This window comes from Oncorhynchus keta, chromosome 1, assembly GCF_023373465.1.
Source record: "Oncorhynchus keta strain PuntledgeMale-10-30-2019 chromosome 1, Oket_V2, whole genome shotgun sequence".
Taxonomy (NCBI): domain Eukaryota; kingdom Metazoa; phylum Chordata; class Actinopteri; order Salmoniformes; family Salmonidae; genus Oncorhynchus; species Oncorhynchus keta.
In genome coordinates, this window is record NC_068421.1 from 17,405,172 (window position 1) to 17,420,186 (window position 15,015).

The following is a 15,015-nucleotide window of genomic DNA, read 5'->3' on the forward strand; positions in this document are numbered from 1 at the left end:
AAATCTATCTTTTAAAAAAAACATGCTGAAAAATGTGGGAGCTCATCTGCTCATGCATGACCTCTCTCTCCCTCCTTCTCTCTCACACACACACACACACACAAAACCCAGGGTTGCCAAAGTAACCATACTTTTTAAAAACTTTAAAAAAAATCTCTCTCCAGCATGCCACCTTGCCACTGGGGAATAGCTCAGAGTGCATGTGGGTGGCTGTGAATAAGGTAAGAGATGTTATCTCCCTGCTCTACTAATAGAGCCCAATGAGAAACACAGTCTCTATAAGTCCTGAATGGGTCCACCAGCTGGCCCTGTGTCTCTCTGTCTGTCTCTCTCTCTCGCTATCTCTTTCTCTAACACATTATTTCTCTGTCTGTCTGTCTGTTCCTCTCTCTTTCTCTAACACATTATTTCTCTGTCTGTCTGTCTGTCTGTTCCTCTCTCTTTCTCTAACACATTATTTCTCTGTCTGTCTGTTCCTCTCTCTTTCTCTAACACATTATTTCTCTGTCTGTCTGTTCCTCTCTCTTTCTCTAACACATTATTTCTCTGTCTGTCTGTCTGTCTGTTCCTCTCTCTTTCTCTCACACATTATTTCTCTGTCTGTCTGTTCCTCTCTCTTTCTCTAACACATTATTTATCTGTCTGTCTGTTCCTCTCTCTTTCTCTGACACATTATTTCTCTGTCTGTCTGTCTGTTCCTCTCTCTTTCTCTAACACATTATTTCTCTGTCTGTCTGTCTGTTCCTCTCTCTTTCTCTAACACATTATTTCTCTGTCTGTCTGTTCCTCTCTCTTTCTCTGACACATTATTTCTCTGTCTGTCTGTTCCTCTCTCTTTCTCTAACACATTATTTCTCTGTCTGTCTGTTCCTCTCTCTTTCTCTAACACATTATTTCTCTGTCTGTCTGTTCCTCTCTCTTTCTCTAACACATTATTTCTCTGTCTGTCTGTTCCTCTCTATTTCTCTAACACATTATTTCTCTGTCTGTCTGTTCCTCTCTCTTTCTCTAACACATTATTTCTCTGTCTGTCTGTTCCTCTCTCTTTCTCTAACACATTATTTCTCTGTCTGTCTGTTCCTCTCTCTTTCTCTAACACATTATTTCTCTGTCTGTCTGTTCCTCTCTCTTTCTCTAACACATTATTTCTCTGTCTGTCTGTTCCTCTCTCTATCTCTAACACATTATTTCTCTGTCTGTCTGTTCCTCTCTTTCTCTAACACATTATTTCTCTGTCTGTCTGTTCCTCTCTCTTTCTCTAACACATTATTTCTCTGTCTGTCTGTTCCTCTCTCTTTCTCTAACACATTATTTCTCTGTCTGTCTGTTCCTCTCTCTTTCTCTAACACATTATTTCTCTGTCTGTCTGTTCCTCTCTCTTTCTCTAACACATTATTTCTCTGTCTGTCTGTTCCTCTCTCTATCTCTAACACATTATTTCTCTGTCTGTCTGTTCCTCTCTTTCTCTAACACATTATTTCTCTGTCTGTCTGTTCCTCTCTCTTTCTCTAACACATTATTTCTCTGTCTGTCTGTTCCTCTCTCTTTCTCTAACACATTATTTCTCTGTCTGTCTGTTCCTCTCTCTTTCTCTAACACATTATTTCTCTGTCTGTCTGTTCCTCTCTCTTTCTCTAACACATTATTTCTCTGTCTGTCTGTTCCTCTCTATCGCTCCCCTCCATCAACAGGTTATTCATCCATCGTTCATTATTCATTAAAACTCATCCTACTTGGTAGGGGAGGATGCTACGCTACTCTGCTAATACTAGTCGCCTTGATTGACCCACCACACACTGCATCATTAGTGACCTTCTGTTAGTGCTGTGCTGCCAGCAGATAAAGGACCTGGAAACCGTCACTAGGGGCAAAAGTGAGCGCTGTTACCTTCAAGTAGGTTTCGGTTTTGCTAGGGTGTTGTGGACGGGGAGGTGTAAGCGTCTGCCTCTGGTGCTGAAGTTTGCATGTTTGAATCCAGCGATAGACAGTTGTTTTTGATATTTTTCGTTTTAAGCCTATCCAAACCATAACCCATACCTGAACCATTTGGAGTTGATGCCCGAACTTAACACTAACCTTAAATATTGGGAGTAAATGCCTAAACCTAACCGTAAACACATTGACGTTTTGAACAATTTCGGAATTTGATGTTTGAGAAACATGGATGACGTGAGACTGTGAAAGCCTGTAGCGTATACAGTATGTCATCTCAATGTCACAGTGGCCTAAACCTCTCCAGAACTACAACCTGTCTGACCTACCAAACCTCTCCAGAACTACAATCTGTCTGACCTACCAAACCTCCCCAGAACTACAATCTGTCTGACCTACCAAACCTCTCCAGAACTACAATCTGTCTGACCTACCAAACCTCTCCAGAACTACAATCTGTCTGACCTACCAAACCTCCCCAGAACTACAATCTGTCTGACCTACCAAACCTCTCCAGAACTACAATCTGTCTGACCTACCAAACCTCTCCAGAACTACAATCCGTCTGACCTACCAAACCTCTCCAGAACTACAATCTGTCTGACCTACCAAACCTCTCCAGAACTACAATCTGTCTGACCTACCAAACCTCCCCAGAACTACAATCTGTCTCACCTACCAAACCTCTCCAGAACTACAATCTGTCTGACCTACCAAACCTCCCCAGAACTACAATCTGTCTGACCTACCAAACCTCCCCAGAACTACAATCTGTCTGACCTACCAAACCTCTCCAGAACTACAATCTGTCTGACCTACCAAACCTCTCCAGAACTACAATCTGTCTGACCTACCAAACCTCCCCAGAACTACAATCTGTCTGACCTACCAAACCTCTCCAGAACTACAATCTGTCTGACCTACCAAACCTCTCCAGAACTACAGTATGTCTGACCTAGCATACCTCTCCAGAACTACAATCTGTCTGACCTACCAAACCTCTCCAGAACTACAATCTGTCTGACCTACCAAACCTCTCCAGAACTACAGTATGTCTGACCTAGCATACCTCTCCAGAACTACAATCTGTCTGACCTATCAAACCTCTCCAGAACCCCCCCCCCAGAATACAGCTGGAGCAGCCCAGTCTCCCTGGTCCAATCATCATCACCTAATTACTGTTGGACAAGGCTATAGGATTCAAAAGCAGGATCAATGGAGAAACTGAATTCAATGGGAGAATAAGCATTGACTTGTGTCCTAAGTCATAGATCAATCAACTTTCACATCTGAGAATGAAGAGAGAGAGAGGGGGAGGGTTTAGAGAAGTGAGAGGGAGTGTAAAGGAGGGAAATAACAGTAAAAGGGGGATGAAGGAGGGAGAGAGTACTCCTTCATCAGCGTTCCTAGAGGAGGACTGAGGTCCGTCTCCCAGAGGATCTCAAGATGTCCTGATTTTATTTTTCCCCACTGCCCCTCTTCCGGCAGGAAACAACATTCCGCTGAGAGCTAAAGCCTTCACAATCAGCTGGTCACGAGTGCACCTCAGCCACGCTCAAGGTACTAAATGATATCATAACCGTCATCGATAAAAGACAATACTGTGCAGACGTCTTCATCGACCAGGCCAATGCTTTCGACTCTGTCAATCACTGTATCCTTATCGACAGACTCAACAGCCTTGGTTTCTCAAATGACTGCCTTGCTTGGTTCACCAACTACTTCTCAGACAACGTTCAGTGTGTCACATCGGAGGGCCTGTTGTCTGGACCTATGGCAGTCTCTATGGGGGTACCACAGGGTTCAATTCTCTTTTCTCTGTATATATTAACGATGTCGCTCTTCTCTGTATATATCAACGATGTCGCTCTTGCTGCGGGTGATTCTCTGATCCACCTCTACGCAGACGACACCATTCTGTGTACTGGCCCTTCTTTGAACACTGTGTTAACTAACCTCCAAACGAGCTTCAATGCCATACAACACTCCTTCCGTGGCCTCCAACTACTCTTAAATGCTAGTAAAACCAAATGCATGCTTTTCAACCGTTCGCTGACCGCACCCGCCTGCCCGACTAGCATCACTACTCTGGACGGTTCTGACTTAGAATATGTGAACAACTACAAATACCTAGGTGTCTGGCTAGACTGTAAACACTCCTTCCAGACCCACATTAAACATCTCCAATCCAAAATTAAATCTAGAATCGGCTTCCTATTTAGCAACAAAGCCTCCTTCACTCACGCCGCCAAACATACCCTTGTAAAACTGACTATCCTACCGATCCTTGACATCGGCGATGTCCTTTACAAAATAGCTTCCAATACTCTACTCAGCAAACTGGATGCAGTCTATCACAGTGCCATCTGTTTTGTCACCAAAGCCCCTTATACCACCCACCACTGTGACCTGTATGTCTTCTGGCCCTCGTTACATATTCGTCGCCAGACCCACTGGCTCCAGGTCATCTATAAGTGCTAGATAAAGCTCAGCCTTATCTCAGCTCACTGGTCATGATAACAACACCCACCCATAGCACGCGCTCCAGCAGGTATATCTCATGGGTCGTCCCCAAAGCCGCCAACACCTACTCTGGCTGCCTTTCCTTCCAGTTCTCTGCTGCCAATGACTGGAACGAATTGCAAAACTCGCTGGAGACTTATATTTCCCTCACTAACTTTAAACATCAGCTATCTGAACAGCGAACTGATCGTTGCAGCTGTACATAGCCCATCTGTAAATAGCCCACCCAATCTACCTACCTCATCCCCATGTTGTTTTTATTTACTTTTCTGCTCTTTTGCACACCAGTATTTCTACTTGCACATCATCATCTGCTCATCTATCACTCCAGTGTTAATTTGATAAACTGTAATTACTTTGCTACTATGGCCTATGTATTGCCTTACCTCCTCACGCCATTTGCACACACTGTATATAGACTTTCTTTTTTTCTATTGTGTTATTGACTGTACACTTGTTTATTCCATTTGTAACTCTGTGTTGTTGTGTCACACTGCTTTGCTTTATCTTGGCCAGGTCACAGTTGTAAATGAGAACTTGTTCTCAACTGGCCTACCTGGTTCTGTTAATCCTAGCCCCTACTTTTTCGAACATTCTGTTAAAAATCGCGCAACATTTCAGCGCCCTGCTACTCATCCAGGAATATAGTATATGCATATGATTAGTATGTGTGGATAGAAAACACTCAGACGTTTATAAAACTGGTTAAATCACGGCTGTGACTATAACAGAACGTGCGTTTCATCGAAAAGCGCAGGAAAATCTGATCACTGAAAATGGAAATATATATCCATGCGCGACTTGAACCCATTGATAAAGGTGAACCACATTTAATGGGGCTGAGGTTGCAATACCTACAGCTTCCACACGTTGTCTAGAGTCTTGTCATTTGCCTAGGCTTTGTTTCTTGGTCAAACAGACGCAAGGCAACGCATTTCCTCCGGTCTCCGACCGGATATTTTGGTTGAGAAATACACTGACATTTTTTCCAGACGGACAGCTAAAGAATATACTTCGCCTCGTGATCAATTTGATCGCTTATTAACGTTTAATAATACCTAAAGTTGCATTACAAAAGTATTTCGAAGTGTTTTGTGAAAGTTTATCGTCAACTTTTTTAATTTAAAAAAATGACGTTACAGTATAAGGCGCTATTTTTTTCAGTTTATCACACAGTCTTCATAGATCGATATCTAGGCTATATATGGACCGATTTAATCGAAAAAAAGACCCAATAGTGATTATGGGACATCTAGGAGTGCCAACAAAGAAGATGGTCAAAGGTAATGAATGTTTTATATTTTATTTGTGCGGTTTGTGTAGCGACGACTATGCTAATTATTTTGTTTACGTCCCCTGCGGGTCTTTTGGGGTGTTACATGCTATCAGATAATAGCTTCTCATGCTTTCGCCAAAAAGCATTTAAAAAATCTGACTTGTTGCCTGGATTCACAACGAGTGTAGCTTTAATTCAATACCCTGCATGTGTATTTTAATGAACGTTTGAGTTTTAACTAGTACTATTAGCATTTAGCGTAGCGCATTTGCATTCCCAGATGTCTAGATGGGACGCCTGCGTGCCAGGTAGGACCAAGAGGTTAAATAGATGAAAAAAAAAAAAAAAAAAAAAAAACTTCAAGCTGCATACTGGACCCTATTCCAACTAAACTACTGAAAGAGCTGCTTCCTGTGCTTGGCCCTCCTATGTTGAACATACTAAACGGCTCTCTATCCACGGGATGTGTACCAAACTCACTAAAAGTGGCAGCAATAAAGCCTTTCTTGAAAAAGCCAAACCTTGTCCAAGAAAATATTAAAAACTAAATCGGCCAATATCAAATCTCCCATTCCTCTCAAACTCACTGCCTTCCTGAAGTCTAATAATGTATACTAAACACTTCAGTCTGGTTTTAGACCCCATCATAGCACTGAGACTGCACTTCTGAAGGTGGTAAATGACCTTTTAATAACGTCAGACCGAGGCTCTGCATCTGTCTTCGTGCTCCTAGACCTTAGTGCTTCTTTTGAAACCATCGAACACCACGTTCTTTTGGAGAGATTGGAAACCCAAATTGGTCTACATGGACAAGTTCTGGCCAGGTTTAGATCTTATCTGTCAGAAAGATATCAGTCTGTCTCTGTGGATGGTTTGTCCTCTGACAAATCAACTGTAAATGTTGGTGTTCCTCAAGGTTTAATTTTAGGACCTCTATTGTTTTCACTATATATTTGACCTCTTGGTGATGTCATTCAGAAACATAATTTTAACTTTCACTGCTATGTGGACGATACACAGCTGTACATTTTGATGAAACATGGTGAAGCCCCAAAATTGCCCTCTCTGGAAGCCTGTGTTTCAAGGGCAGTTTTTTTCCATCTATGTAACTTTGCAAATATCAGACACTTTCTGTCCAACATTTATGCAGAAAAATGTATCCATGCGTTTGTCACTTCTATATTAGACTGCTCCAATGCTCTACTTTCGGGCTACCCGGATAAGCAATAAATACACTTCAGTTAGTGCTAAATACGGCTGCTAGAATCCTGACTAGAACCCCAAAATTTGATCATATTACTCCAGGGCTTGCCTCCCTACACTGGCTTCCTGTTAATCAAGGTTTTACTGCTAACCTACAAAGCATTACATGGGCTTGCTCCTATCTATCTCTCTGATTTGGTCCTACACGTACGCTACGGTCACAAGACGCAGGCCTCCTTATTGTCCCTAGAATTTCTAACCAAACAGCTGGAGGCAGGGCTTTCTCCTATAGAGCTCCATTTTTATGGAACAGTCTGCCTATCTGCCTATCCATGTGAGAGATGCAGAGATGTGAGAGATGCAGACTCGGTCTCGACTCGGTCTCGACATTTAAGTATTTATTGAAGACTCATCTCTTCAGTGGGTCATATGATTGAGTGTGGTCTGGCCCAGGAGTGTGAAGGTGAATGGAAAGGCACTGGACCGACGAACCACCCTTGCTGTCTCTGCCTGGCCGGTTCCCCTCTCTCCACTGGGATTCTCTGCCTCTAACCCCACCACAGGGACTGAGTCACTGGCTTGCTGGTGCTCTTCCATGCCGTCCCTAGGAGGGGTGCGTCACTGTCCGGGACGATACCCCCCTCGGGTTCGTGCCGTTGGGGAGATCTTCGTGGGCTATACTCAGCCTTGTCTCAGGGTAGTAAGTTGGTGGTTGAAGATATCCCTCTAGTGGTGTGGGGGCTGTGCTTTAGAAAAATGGCTGAGAATATATCCTGTCTGGTTGGCCCTGTCCGGGGTATAGTCGGACGGGCCGGGCCATAATGTCTCCCGACCCCTCCTGTTTCAGCCTCCAGTAATTATTCTGCAATAGTTTATGTGTTGGGGGGCTAGGGTCAGTCTGTTATATCTGGAGTATTTCTCCTGTCTTATCCCGAGTCCTGTGTGAATTGAAGTATGCTCCCTCTAATTCTCTCTCTTTCTCGCTCTCGCTCTCTCTTTCCCTTCTCTCGGAGGACCTGAGCCCTAGGACCATGCCTCAGGACTACCTGGCCTGATGACTCTTTGCTGTCCCCAGTCCACCTGGTCGTGCTGCTGCTCCAGTTTCAACTGTTCTGCCTGCGGCTATGTAACCCTGACCTGTTCAGCGGACATTCTACCTTGTCCCGAACTTGCTGTTTTCGACTCTCTCTCTCTACTGCACCTGCTGTCTCTACCCCTGAATGATCGGCTATGAAAAGCCAACTGACATTTACTACTGAGGTGCTGACCTGTTGCACCCTCTACAACCACAGTAATTATTATTATTTGACCCTGCTGGTCATCTATGAACATTTGAACATCTTGGCCATGTACTGTTATAATCTCCACCCGGCAGAGCCAGAAGATGACTGGCCACCCCTCAGAGCCTGGTTCCTTCCTTGGTTCCTGCCTTTCTAGGGAGTTTTTCCTAGCCACCGTGCTTCTACATCTGCATTGCTTGCTGTTTGGGGTTTTAGGCTGGGTTTCTGTATAGCACTTTGTGACATCAGCTGATGTAAAAAGGGCTTTATAAATACATTTGATTGACTGATTGATTGATACATCTCTCATGCTGTGAGGGTGGGATTATACATCTTCCATGCTGTGAGGGTGGGATGTATACATCTCTCATGCTGTGAGAGTGGGATGTGTAGATATCTCATGCTGTGAGGGTGGGATGTATACATCTCTCATGCTGTGAGAGTGGGATGTGTAGATATCTCATGCTGTGAGGGTGGGTTGTGTAGATATCTCATGCTGTGAGAGTGGGATGTGTAGATATCTCATGCTGTGAGGGTGGGTTGTGTAGATATCTCATGCTGTGAGAGTGGGATGTGTAGATATCTCATGCTGTGAGGGTGGGATGTATACATCTCTCATGCTGTGAGAGTGGGATGTGTAGATATCTCATGCTGTGAGGGTGGGATGTATACATCTCTCATGCTGTGAGAGTGGGATGTGTAGATATCTCATGCTGTGAGGGTGGGATGTATACATCTCTCATGCTGTGAGAGTGGGATGTGTAGATATCTCATGCTGTGAGGGTGGGATGTGTAGATATCCCATGCTGTGAGGGTGGGATGTGTAGATATCTCATGCTGTGAGAGTGGGATGTGTAGATATCTCATGCTGTGAGGGTGGGATGTATACATCTCTCATGCTGTGAGAGTGGGATGTGTAGATATCTCATGCTGTGAGGGTGGGATGTGTAGATATCCCATGCTGTGAGGGTGGGATGTGTAGATATCTCATGCTGTGAGAGTGGGATGTGTAGATATCTCATGCTGTGAGAGTGGGATGTGTAGATATCTCATGCTGTGAGAGTGGGATGTGTAGATATCTCATGCTGTGAGAGTGGGATGTGTAGATATCTCATGCTGTGAGGGTGGGATGTGTAGATATCCCATGCTGTGAGAGTGGGATGTGTAGATATCTCATGCTGTGCGAGTGGGATGTGTAGATATCTCATGCCTTGAGGGTGGGATGTGTAGATATCCCATGCTGTGAGAGTGGGATGTGTAGATATCTCATGCTGTGAGGGTGGGATGTGTAGATATCTCATGCTGTGAGGATGGGATGTGTAGATATCTCATGCTGTGAGGGTGGGATGTGTAGATATCCCATGCTGTGAGAGTGGGATGGGTAGATATCTCATGCTGTGAGGGTGGGATGTGTAGATATCTCATGCTGTGAGGATGGGATGTGTAGATATCTCATGCTGTGAGGGTGGGATGTGTAGATATCCCATGCTGTGAGAGTGGGATGGGTAGATATCTCATGCTGTGAGAGTGGGATGGGTAGATATCCCATGCTGTGAGAGTGGGATGTGTAGATATCTCATGCTGTAAGGGTGGGATGTGTAGATATCTCATGCTGTGAGAGTGGGATGTGTAGATATCTCATGCTGTGAGAGTGGGATGTGTAGATATCTCATGCTGTGAGGGTGGGATGTGTAGATATCTCATGCTGTGAGGGTGGGATGTATACATCTCTCATGCTGTGAGGGTGGGATGTGTAGATATCTCATGCTGTGAGGGTGGGATGTGTAGATATCCCATGCTGTGAGGGTGGGATGTGTAGATATCTCATGCTGTGAGAGTGGGATGTGTAGATATCTCATGCTGTGAGAGTGGGATGTGTAGATATCTCATGCTGTGAGAGTGGGATGTGTAGATATCTCATGCTGTGAGAGTGGGATGTGTAGATATCTCATGCTGTGAGGGTGGGATGTGTAGATATCCCATGCTGTGAGAGTGGGATGTGTAGATATCTCATGCTGTGCGAGTGGGATGTGTAGATATCTCATGCCTTGAGGGTGGGATGTGTAGATATCCCATGCTGTGAGAGTGGGATGTGTAGATATCTCATGCTGTGAGGGTGGGATGTGTAGATATCTCATGCTGTGAGGATGGGATGTGTAGATATCTCATGCTGTGAGGGTGGGATGTGTAGATATCCCATGCTGTGAGAGTGGGATGGGTAGATATCTCATGCTGTGAGGGTGGGATGTGTAGATATCTCATGCTGTGAGGATGGGATGTGTAGAGATATCTCATGCTGTGAGGGTGGGATGTGTAGATATCCCATGCTGTGAGAGTGGGATGGGTAGATATCTCATGCTGTGAGAGTGGGATGGGTAGATATCCCATGCTGTGAGAGTGGGATGTGTAGATATCTCATGCTGTAAGGGTGGGATGTGTAGATATCTCATGCTGTGAGAGTGGGATGTGTAGATATCTCATGCTGTGAGAGTGGGATGTGTAGATATCTCATGCTGTGAGGGTGGGATGTGTAGATATCTCATGCTGTGAGAGTGGGATGTGTAGATATCTCATGCTGTGAGGGTGGGATGTGTAGATATCCCATGCTGTGAGAGTGGGATGGGTAGATATCCCATGCTGTTTGCCCTCACAGCTATCTTCTCTCACTCTCTCTCTCTCCATCCTTTCTCTCTCTCTCCATACTTTTCTTCCTCCTTCTCTCTCTATAGGTAATGCTTCAAGGGCTCCTGATTTAAACCAGCTTAAAGTGATCATGTTTACACTATCAGAGCCAGTGATCTATACCACACAGGGTGTCGCCGAGGCAACAGGGCTGCAGCCACAGAGGCAGAACTGAGCACACCCTACCCTCCATCAGACAAACCTGACCTATGGGGATGGAGACTGTGTGTGTTATGCTTCTGTGCGACTAGTGTGTGTGTATATGTGTGTGTTATCTCCCTGCAGGGAGGGGAGAGGGGACTTTCAGGGGGAACTAAGGTTACCCCCCCGATGGAGGCAGCGCAAGGTCATCCCACCGTGGGATGCTTCTCTGGCGGCGACCTCGTGGCCCCGTGAGCGGATGGGACTTCTGAGGGGAGGAGAGGAAGGAGCAGGCGAGGAGACCCCCGGAGTACAGGACCCCCGGTGCGGCCCTCAAATCCCTCCCCTCCCCGGCCTGGCTCAGCCAGAGCTGACCCAATGTGTTCCTAATCAGGGAAAAACACAAACCATTATTTTATTAAGGAGAGAGGGTCGCTGAGGCAGGACACACGTATAGGCAAGACACACACACATACAGGAAGGACACACACACGTACAGGCAGGACACACACACATATAGGCAAGACCCACACACATACAGGCAGGACACACACACGTACAGGCAGGACACACACACGTACAGGCAGGACACACACACGTACAGGCAGGACACACACACGTACAGGCAGGGCACACACACGTACAGGCAGGACACACACACGTACAGGCAGGACACACACACACGTACAGGCAGGACAGACACACATACAGGCAGGACACACATGGAACAGGCCGACACACACATGCACACGCACACATACACTTATGTGCACACACATGTATGCAGACATACACAAAACACAGCCAAACAGACACATATGGTATTCCCATACTGCATATGGTACTCACATAGTGCACGCGGTACTCAGATACTGCACGCAGTACTCACATACTGGACCCGGTGCTCACATACTGCACTTACATCCACACTCGATTTTAAAAAGCATTTTCAAAACAAGTACAGGGTGATATTTGGTCCATATTGAAAAGTGAATATATCAATCACCACAACATACTTATTCTTTTTTTTTCAAATTTCCGGTATCGAGAATCTATTTATCTCTCCTCCCATCTGCCTACATCCCTCTCCCTCTCTTCAGCAAAACAAACGGAAGGATTAGGGATTGGCGGAGGGATAATGAGAGTCTGGTTAGGAGTGTTGACCGTAGAGGTGCTACAGATTAGGGGGGCAAGCCTCAATCGCACACTCCTTCCTTAAAGCAGCTAATGTTTCTTTTGAAGAAATAATCCTGTTTGGCTGCTTAATGCCACTCTCCAATTTAATGGGACTTGTCTGGTATTACCACAGCCAGCTACTTCCGAGGGAGAGGGGAAAAATGCATTGTGTGTTGAGGTTTGAGTGACGGTGTGGCTTAGACTAAAGATATAGTTAAGGTCCTCCATAGATATTTACATATGAAAATACACATATCTGCAATTACATTGATTCAGAATTACAAAGTAGCTAATACATTCACTTAGATATATGTGCACCGGTGCATGTAATGTATTAGTTATAGATATACATTTCGCTTACACAGTACCTGTCAAAAGTTTGGACACACCTACTCATTCCAGGGTTTTTATTTATTTATTACTATTTTCAACATTGTAAAATAATAGTGAAGCCAAAAACCTATGAAATCACACATAAGGAATCATTTAGTAACCTTAAAACAAATTAAAATATATTTTATATTTCAGATTCTTCAAAGATGCCACCCATTGCCTTGATGACAGATTTGCACACTCTTGACATCCTCTCAACCAGCTTCATGAGGTAGTCACCTGGAATGTATTTCAATTAACAGCTGTGCCTTGTTAAAAGTTCATTTGTGGAATTTCTTTCCTTCTTAATGCGTTTGAGCCAATCAGTTGTGTTGTGACAAAGTAGGGGTGGTTTTACAGCCCTATTTGGTAAAAGACCAAGTCCATATTATGGTAAGAACATCTCAAAAAGCAAAGGGAAACGACAGTCCATCATTACTTTAAGACATGAAGGTCAGTCAATGTGGAAAATGTCAATACATTTTAAAGTTTCTTCAAGTGCAGTCCCAAAAACCATCAAGCGCTATGATGAAACTAGCTCTCATGAGGACCGCCACAGGAAAGGAAGACCCAGAGTTACCTCAGAGAATACATTCATTAGAGTTACCAGCCTCAGAAATTGCAGCCCAAATAAATGCTTTATATAGTTCAAGAAACAGACACATCTCAACATCAACTGTTTAGATGAGACTGTGTGAATTAGGCCTTTATGGTCGAATTGCTGCTGCCAAAAACACTATTAAAGGACACCAATAATAAGAAACTTGCTTGGGCCAAGAAACACAAACAATCTGTCCTTTGGTGTGATGAGTCCAAATTTGAGATTTTTGGTTCCAACCTCCATGTCTTTGTGAGACACAGAGTAGGTGAACGGATGATCTCCACATGCGTGGTTCCCACCGTGAAGCATGGGGCAGGAGGTGTGATGGTGTGGGGGTGCTTTTCTGGTGACACTGTCTGTGATTTATTTAGAATTCAAGGCACACTTAACCAGCATGGCTACCACAGCATTCTGCAACAATTCACCATTCCATCTGGTTTTCGCCTAGTGGGACTATCATTTGTTTTTCAACAGGACAATGACCCAAAACACCTCCAGGCTGTGTAAGGGCTATTTGACCAAGAAGGAGAGCGATGGATTGCTGCATCAGATGACCTACCCTACACAATCATCCGACCACAACCCAATTGAGATGGTTTGGGATAAGTTGGACCGCAGAGTGATGGAAAAGCAGCCACAAAGTGCTTAGCATATGAGGGAACTCCTTCAAGACTATTGGAAAAGCATTCCAGGTGAAGTTGGTTGAAAGAATGCCAAGAGTTTGCAAAGGGTGGCTACTTTGAAAAATCTAAAATGTAAAATATATTTTGTTTAACACTTTTTTGGTTACTGTATGATTCCATATATGCTATTTTAACATTTTGATATCTTCACTATTATTCTACAATGTAGAAAATAGTACAAATAAAGAAAAACCCTTGAGTAGGTGTGTCCAAACTTTTGACTGGTACTGTATATGCACACTAGATGACTAATAGTAGTGGTGGCTGCTTTAAACCCACATTTCCCCATCTTGGCACTCCCCTACCGTAAAACATATTCTGGAAGCTATAGAAATGCATTTATTAACGTTTGCATTCATTTTGCCACAAGTGTTCTGTCACAGACACATCAATCCATACTTTTAAAATATATTATGTGAGCTAAACATAAAAATTAAAAATAGAAAAAACTTTAAAAACATTTTCCTTATAGTATACCTTTTTGAGATTAGTAATGCTACTGTCCACATTACAACAACAAACACTTAAAAACACTTAAATACATGTAATTTGGTCCTGAAACATTGAATTCAAATACTGTAGAATTCCATTCATTCCTATGGTGGACTGCTCCTTCAGGGGAGTGTCAATATGACCTCTCAATGGCTTCAAAGCCTCTCAATGGCCAATACATAGCATCAGCAATTCAGGGTTTATTTACATCATCGGTCAATACAGAGATATTATCAACAGCAAGACCACTAGTCTATTTTGTTCATACACACTGCCCCCTGGTGGTAATGATGATAAACAGCCTTGCACAGGCCGGACTGACATTCAGATCACAGACATGTCTGTTTGGTTTGGTTTCAAGTTGTTATGGAAAATATCTGCTGCTTGGTCAGATAGACAACCAAAACACACATAAGAGAGCTTGCTCAGGGAGAGATGCTCAATAATATGATACCCAATATCAAAGACTGCCAGAGTGTGTCTGTCTTTGTGCTTTTGATATGGCGATAAACAATATCAAATATGTGGTGTTAGTCGGTTTGAGAATGTGATCATAAAGAGGGGTTGGAGACCAGCTTGTTGCCCACCCACCTTCTAAAGAACTACTAGTCTCCCCTAACGTCACACACAACCCCCCCCACACACACATACATT

At 44.0% G+C, this 15,015-nt stretch overlaps 1 long non-coding RNA gene across 2 annotated transcripts; it reads right to left on the reverse strand.

Annotated features, from left to right (window-relative positions):
- Window positions 1-427: 427 nt before the first annotated feature.
- LOC127926030 (uncharacterized) lies at window positions 428-2,812 on the reverse strand. 2 transcript variants are annotated; one of them, XR_008123175.1, is made up of 3 exons: window positions 2,503-2,812; window positions 2,337-2,432; window positions 428-2,231 (listed from the first exon to the last, which is right to left on the reverse strand). It is a non-coding gene; the product is annotated as an uncharacterized LOC127926030 (long non-coding RNA). The 2 variants fall into 2 exon arrangements; XR_008123215.1 differs by having other exon boundaries at window positions 2,337-2,467; window positions 2,608-2,678.
- Between the last annotated feature and the right edge of the window lie 12,203 nt (window positions 2,813-15,015).